The sequence below is a fragment of the Thamnophis elegans genome, chromosome 12, assembly GCF_009769535.1.
Source record: "Thamnophis elegans isolate rThaEle1 chromosome 12, rThaEle1.pri, whole genome shotgun sequence".
Classification (NCBI taxonomy): Eukaryota; Metazoa; Chordata; class Lepidosauria; order Squamata; family Colubridae; genus Thamnophis; species Thamnophis elegans.
This window is the reverse complement of record NC_045552.1, coordinates 47990965-47997372: the sequence shown is the minus strand read 5'-3', so window position 1 is coordinate 47997372 and position 6408 is coordinate 47990965.

The window sequence follows — 6408 nt, the reverse complement described above, 5'->3', positions numbered from 1 at the left end:
CACCTGCTTTTTAATCTCTTGCAAATGTGTATAGATAACCAGCTTTGGTTTCATTTTAGGTTAAGTCCAACAAATCTATTTAATACGTTAAGTATCAAGGTAATCAGAATTGCTTTCTAGTTCAGCTATTCTCACCTGGATGTCTTCCAGGTACCTGGATCAAGTTTCCAAAATATTCAGCCACAGCTGTGTTGACTGGCCAAGTCTGGGAATTGATCAATATTCCTGCACAATATCCAATTAAGGAACATCATGCGATTTCCTTCCCCTCGGCCTGTATCCACTTCCTTCTATCAATTGTATCTGCCTCTGTAAGTTTTCACCTACAATTCAACTCTCTTCTCGGAAGCTTCCAAATCCTTACCTGGTCATGTCATTGGATCTCCTTCTACTTCAGGAGTGTCAAACTCAAGGCCTGCGGGCTGGATCTGGCCCGTGACGTGCTTAGATCTGGCCTGCGGGGCTGCCCATGAAAGTAATGAAGGGCCAGCCTGCAGTGCCTTTGCCAGCGAAAATGGAGCTTGAGAGGGACGTGTTTTGACTGACAGAGGGATGCAAGAGGCCGTTGCAGCAGAAAATGGAGCTTGTAAGGGCCATACACAGCCCTCCCGGGCTCCATTTTCACTGGCAAAGAGTTGAAGGAGGTACACAATCCTCCTAGGTGCCATTTTCACTGGCAAAGGGTTGAAGGAGGCTGTCGCAGCTGGAAACAGAGCTTGGGAGGCTGTTTTCACTGGCACAGCACTCGGGCCACCACAGGTGCCCCCGACATGAGTGACATTGAGCTTGCTACACCCACCCTGGCCACACCCATTCTGCCCCCTGAGGTCAAACTCTGATGCAGCCCTCAGTGAAATTGAGTTTTACACCCGTGTTCTAGTTCTTCTCCAAAAAAAAGTCCTGCCTCTGATCTTAGTCCTGTTTTAGGTAAAGGTTCCCCTCACAAATATGTGCTAGTCGTTCCCAACTCTAGGGGGCGGTGCTCATCTCCATTTCAAAGCCGAAGAGCCAGCGCTGTCCGAAGACGTCTCCGTGGTCATGTGGCCAACATGACTAAATGCCGAAGGTGCACAGAACACTGTTACCTTCCTGCTAAAAGTGGTTCCTGTTTTTCTTCTTGCATTTTTACGTGCTTTTGAACTGCTAGGTTGGCAGAAGCTGGGACAAGTAACGGGAGCTCACTCTGTTACACAGCGCTAGGGATTCGAACCACCGAACTGCTGAACTTTCTAATCGACAAGCTCAGCATCTTAGCCACTGAGCCACCACGTCCTTTTAGTCCTGTTTTAGGAGTGCTAAAACTGTATCTCAATCATTCATGTTAGAAATTATTATCTTTCTTCCTTTGGCACTTCTGTAGTGTAAATATGGCTTAAAGAGAGCTCCAGGATCTCTCCGGCAGTACATTCTATCCTGCACCTGTTTTGAAAAATTATTCATCTAAGGAATAATTATGGAGAATGTAATGAAGAGTCATGGTCCTTTTCTTGCGTCTATTCTTTTTCACATCCTGGAGATCTTTCCAACTAATATCAGTTGTGGAGTCTGTGGTTCAACCGGGCCTCATGGGCATTCAAACTAGAGCTCCTGGACCTGGGGACAAGTGCACATTGGTTAATATACATGGCTATTTCTATACAATAATACTGAACATCCTTTTTGATTGCAAAATGCCTAGTGGTGTGTTGGTCATCTAAAGGACTGAAGAACACAATGGTTCTTTATTTGTGTATGTCATACAGCAAGGGATTTAGAGTGGAGTGGAGTGGAGTGGAGTAGAGTAGAGTAGAGTATTGTAGAGTAGAGCAGAGCAGAGCAGAGTAGAGTAGAGTAGAGTAGAGTAGAGTAGAGTAGAGTAGAATAATAGAAGGTAGGGTAGGATAGGGTAAGGTAGAGTAGAGTAGAATAGAATAGAATAGAATAGAATAGAATAGAATAGATGTCAGCATTCCAAATACCATGTAGAATCAAATCAGAATCAAAGGCAAAACTATGCTTAAAGTTCCAATTTAATAAAGCAGGCATGTTGGCACATAGCTGTGGGGATCCCAACTCTGGAAGTTACATCAGAATCCCACCCAGTTAAAAGTTCATGATCTTGTCCCCACACCCACAGTCCAACACATGGTCCAATCTTCTCCTTCCACGCTGGCGTCCATGCCCAGCTTCTTCCGGTCAGGTGTGAAAGTGCGGAGACAAAGGATGACCTTGACTTCTAGCAAAGAATGAAAAACAATACATTCCAAAATCCTACTCCTTCTAATCCCGCCTCCCATTGACTATACTTAAAGAAACAGCATAATGAAATCAGAGAAAGTGTGGCAGGTCAAAATTCTAAAAGGAATATAAATGCAGGCCTGACAATAGAATAGAATAGAATAGAACAGAACAGAACAGAACAGAACAGAACCTTGGAAGTCTTTCATTCCAACCCCCTTCTGAAGCAGGAGAACCTATACCATTTCAGACAAGTGACTGTCCAGTCTCTTCTTAAAAACTCCAATGATGGAACGCCCACGATTTCTGAAGGCAACTCCTGTTCCGCTGGTTAATTGTCCTCACTGTTAGGAAGTTTCTCCTCAATTCCATCCAACTCCTTGATTGCTTCCATCCGTTGTTTCTTGCCTTGTCTACAGGTGGTTTGGAGAATAGATTGACACCTCCCCGCTTCTTTGGGGCATCCCCTCAAATATTGGAATACTGCTACCATGTTTCCCCTAGTCCTTCTTTTCTCTAGACCGGCCATACCCAAATCCTGCCAATAGCCATACCAGTAAATGCAACGTAGCTCTTTCCTCTGAGGTCATAGTATTTGGCTGATTGTACATGACTGGGAAAAAATGCACCTTAAGCAAAGTTACGTTTGTTTGTTTTTATGCCTTCATGGTGATGCCTGACAACTGTTCGGAGAGGTCCCTGCAGTTCTCAGGACAAGTTGCTTCAGAAGTAGTTTGCTATTGCCTCCTTCCTACCGTGTTTCCCCCAAAATAAGACAGGGCCTTATTTTCTTTTGGCCCCCGAAATAAGCACTTAGCCTTATTTTCAGGGAGGTCTTATTATTTTTGAGATGCAGGAGGCGGCAAGTGTGGTAACCTCATGGCTGCTGCTGTGTTACAATATTTTTGAGGAGGGCTTATTTTCGGGGAGGACTTATTTTAGTGCATGCGCTCAAAAGCCCGATTGGGCTTATTATCCGGGGAGGGCTTATTTTTGAGGAAACAAGGTAGGGTGGAAAGAACATGACTGGCCCCAGATCACCAGTTGGCTTTATGCCCGAGTGGGATTTAAGCTCCCCATTTCCTGGTTTCTAACCTTGTACCTTAGCACCATATCAAAATGACTGTCTAATTGAGGTTAGGTGTGTTCAATACCTGGATGAAAGACAACCAGGAAATGACAGAGAACACTAGGCTAAAGGTTACAAATGTATCCTGGAAAACAACAACAGAGAACTACTTAACTATTGTAGCTTTATTCCTACATAGGATATACAACCCCACCAGCTCCTATTTCATTGCAATGCTGAGGCACACTTATGAGAATCCACAATGATGGTGTTATTATCAGGAAGTCCACCTCAATCTATTTAAGTAACAGTTGTGGCCTGCCAGTGGCCAGCGAAGCTGGCAGCAGATTTGGATAGTAAGGAGGTTGGGGAGGAACATGGGCCAGTCCTAGAGTCTGGGGAAGTCTGTGATGAGGGCTCTGTGTCGGAGGCAGAGAGGGCCCAGAGCCGTCTGACAGTTATCAGCCTTCTTCAGAGTCAGACATCAGTGAGGCAGATGAACAGCTGGAGCCTGTTCCCAGTGTGTGCATTTGCAGAGTTGCCAGACAAAGGGAACAGCTAAAGAACAGGTGTCGACTTGGGAGTAAGGCCACAAGTGGACGATGAATGGCCTCTCTCAGAGGAAATAAAAGAGGAGCAAAAGGGGAGTGGAGTTTGCAGGAGACCATTAGTTCACTTAATTGGTTTGTGACTCTCCGAGACTCCTTGCCAGGTTTTGCAGATATTGGTCTGTCAGCTCTCCAAGCCAGATAAGGTCTGTGACTGTAAAGCCTTTCTTATTTTGGGGGGAAACAGGATAAGCTGTAGGAGAAGAGCAGGGGAAACCAGTGGGCGGGGTGAAGAGAGGAACCAGCCTAGAATTGCTACATTCCCACAAGCAGTACAAGTCCAATCCCTCTTGAATTCTGCTAATCTTTCTGGTGCCAATTTAGAGTTGACTAGATTCTTGTATATAGGCAATGAGCAATAAAGCATTTTAACTGGAATCTGATGTGTGGTCTCAATAATCAAGGTTAATATGAGCAAATGCAGAACCAGAGGCTTGTACTTTCCAAAAATGGCTAATAGGAAAATTGAGAATTAAAAAATAAATAAATTAGAGGAGATAGCTTTGATCTTAAGTACTCTGACCCCAGATTTACTTAACAAACGTGGCGAGAAAAGTCATAAAATCGGGCCCAGCTCACTTAAGAAATTTCTCATTTAGCAACCTAAATTTGGGGCTCAGTTTTGGTCGTAAGTCAAGAACTACCTGTATGTACTGCTGATGCCCAGGATAGATTTACCTTCGCAGCTAAATCAAAGCTTCAGAGTTTATCTGTATTTGAGCTGAAACACAACTTGATCCAACCAATCGAAGGGCTTTTTTTTTCCTCTTCCAAAACGTATTTGTATTTCACATTTTATTAAAGGTTTGTTTCAGTACAGTAGTTGATATTTCATAGTATTTTGAAAGTTGATAGGTAATCGTAGTTCACGGTTTACAAAATAGGACAATGCATGCAGTACTATAGTTTGCAATATCTGATTCTTATTATAGATGTTGCGGAATAATACTCGGCACCGAGAGCATCCGGGAATCAGGAGGACAGCATTTGATAAACAACACATAACATTGCAACATCAAACTCACATCTGCCCATTACACTATATAGATTTCAAATGCATTTTTCAATTTTGAATTGATGTTATCCCTTTTTTTTGTGTTCTGCTTCACCGTTGACCTTCCTTAATATCACGTCGTATTATCAATTCTGCCACCCAGTGGTAGGTGTTTTGTCTGTCACTAAGCTTCTTTTCATGGATATAATCAGATGCTAACTAAAGCCACCCTGAGCTGAGATGCTATATTTAAAAGCATGACCTAAGCAGTTTAAAATACTTCATCAACAGGTGGCTTCGTGCACTTATATCTTTTGCTGTTCCAGCTGCATTGCAAGACCTTATGTTCCAGCAAGCTAAAAAAAAAAAGTTTTCCTATGTTTTTTATAAACGGAGAGAAACATAGTATGAGATAAAGATAAATGTTCCCCTCGCACATGCGTGCTAGTTGTTCCTGACTCTTGGGGGCAGCGCTCATCTCCCTTTCAAAGCCGAAGAGCCAGCGCTGTCTGAAGACGTCTCCGTGGTCATGGTGCTGGCATGACTAAACGCTGAAGGCGCACGGAACACTATTACCTTCCCACCAAGGGTAGTCCCTATTTTTCTACTTGCATTTTTACCTGTTTTCGAACTACCTGGTAGAAGCTGAGACAAGTAACGGGAGCTCACTCCGTTACGCAATGCTAGGGATTCAAACCGCCGAACTGTCAACCTTTCCGATCAACAAGCTCAGCATCTTAGCCACTGAGCCACCTTATAGTATGAGATGGTAGTACATACTTGCATTGAGTGGTGTACATGGTAGAAAGAACATGGAATTCTCACACGCATTTAGCTGGACAAGTATTTTATTTCAAGAGTCAGTTTTTTCATGGCCCCCGGTTATGATTATGATCTTCCTTGGCTAGTTTAATAAGAGCTTTTTAGCTTCTTCTTTTTTTGCAGAGGGAAATTCATCTGTAAACATTAAGAGTTCCATAAAAAAAAAACCTTCAGATCCAATACCTTTTGTGTAAATGCTACCTTAAGCCTAAATAAGTATCCTAACTCTACCTGAATATCAAAAACAGAAAGTTCATGCGTATAAAGACAGATGCTTTAATTGGGAATAGTGAATTTGCAGTCTCTTCTGAACAAGGTTTTGTTTGAACCAGAACAACCTGATTTAAATCCTAAATTTGGCTGCAAATTCCAAAAGTGGTAATTCGGTCTACTTGGTGGGTGGATGGCTGAGACATGTTGGACTAGTATAATTGTAAAGGGAACTATTTCCCCAAATAGGCAACTTTTTTATAGGTGGGGAAAAGTTTTGTTCTCCACCCCACCCCCATAAATAACAGGAATCAATCCATCATATAATCTTGAAACCTCTCATCCAAAGGGAGAGGAGAGAGAAAAAACCTTATTTTACAATTTTGCTTAACGCCTCAACATACCTTCAGAATACCCAAAGAAAAGGCAGTAAAAAACGGGGGGGGGGGGGAATGGTCATTTCAAAGAGGTAGTTCAGGATGATTTTT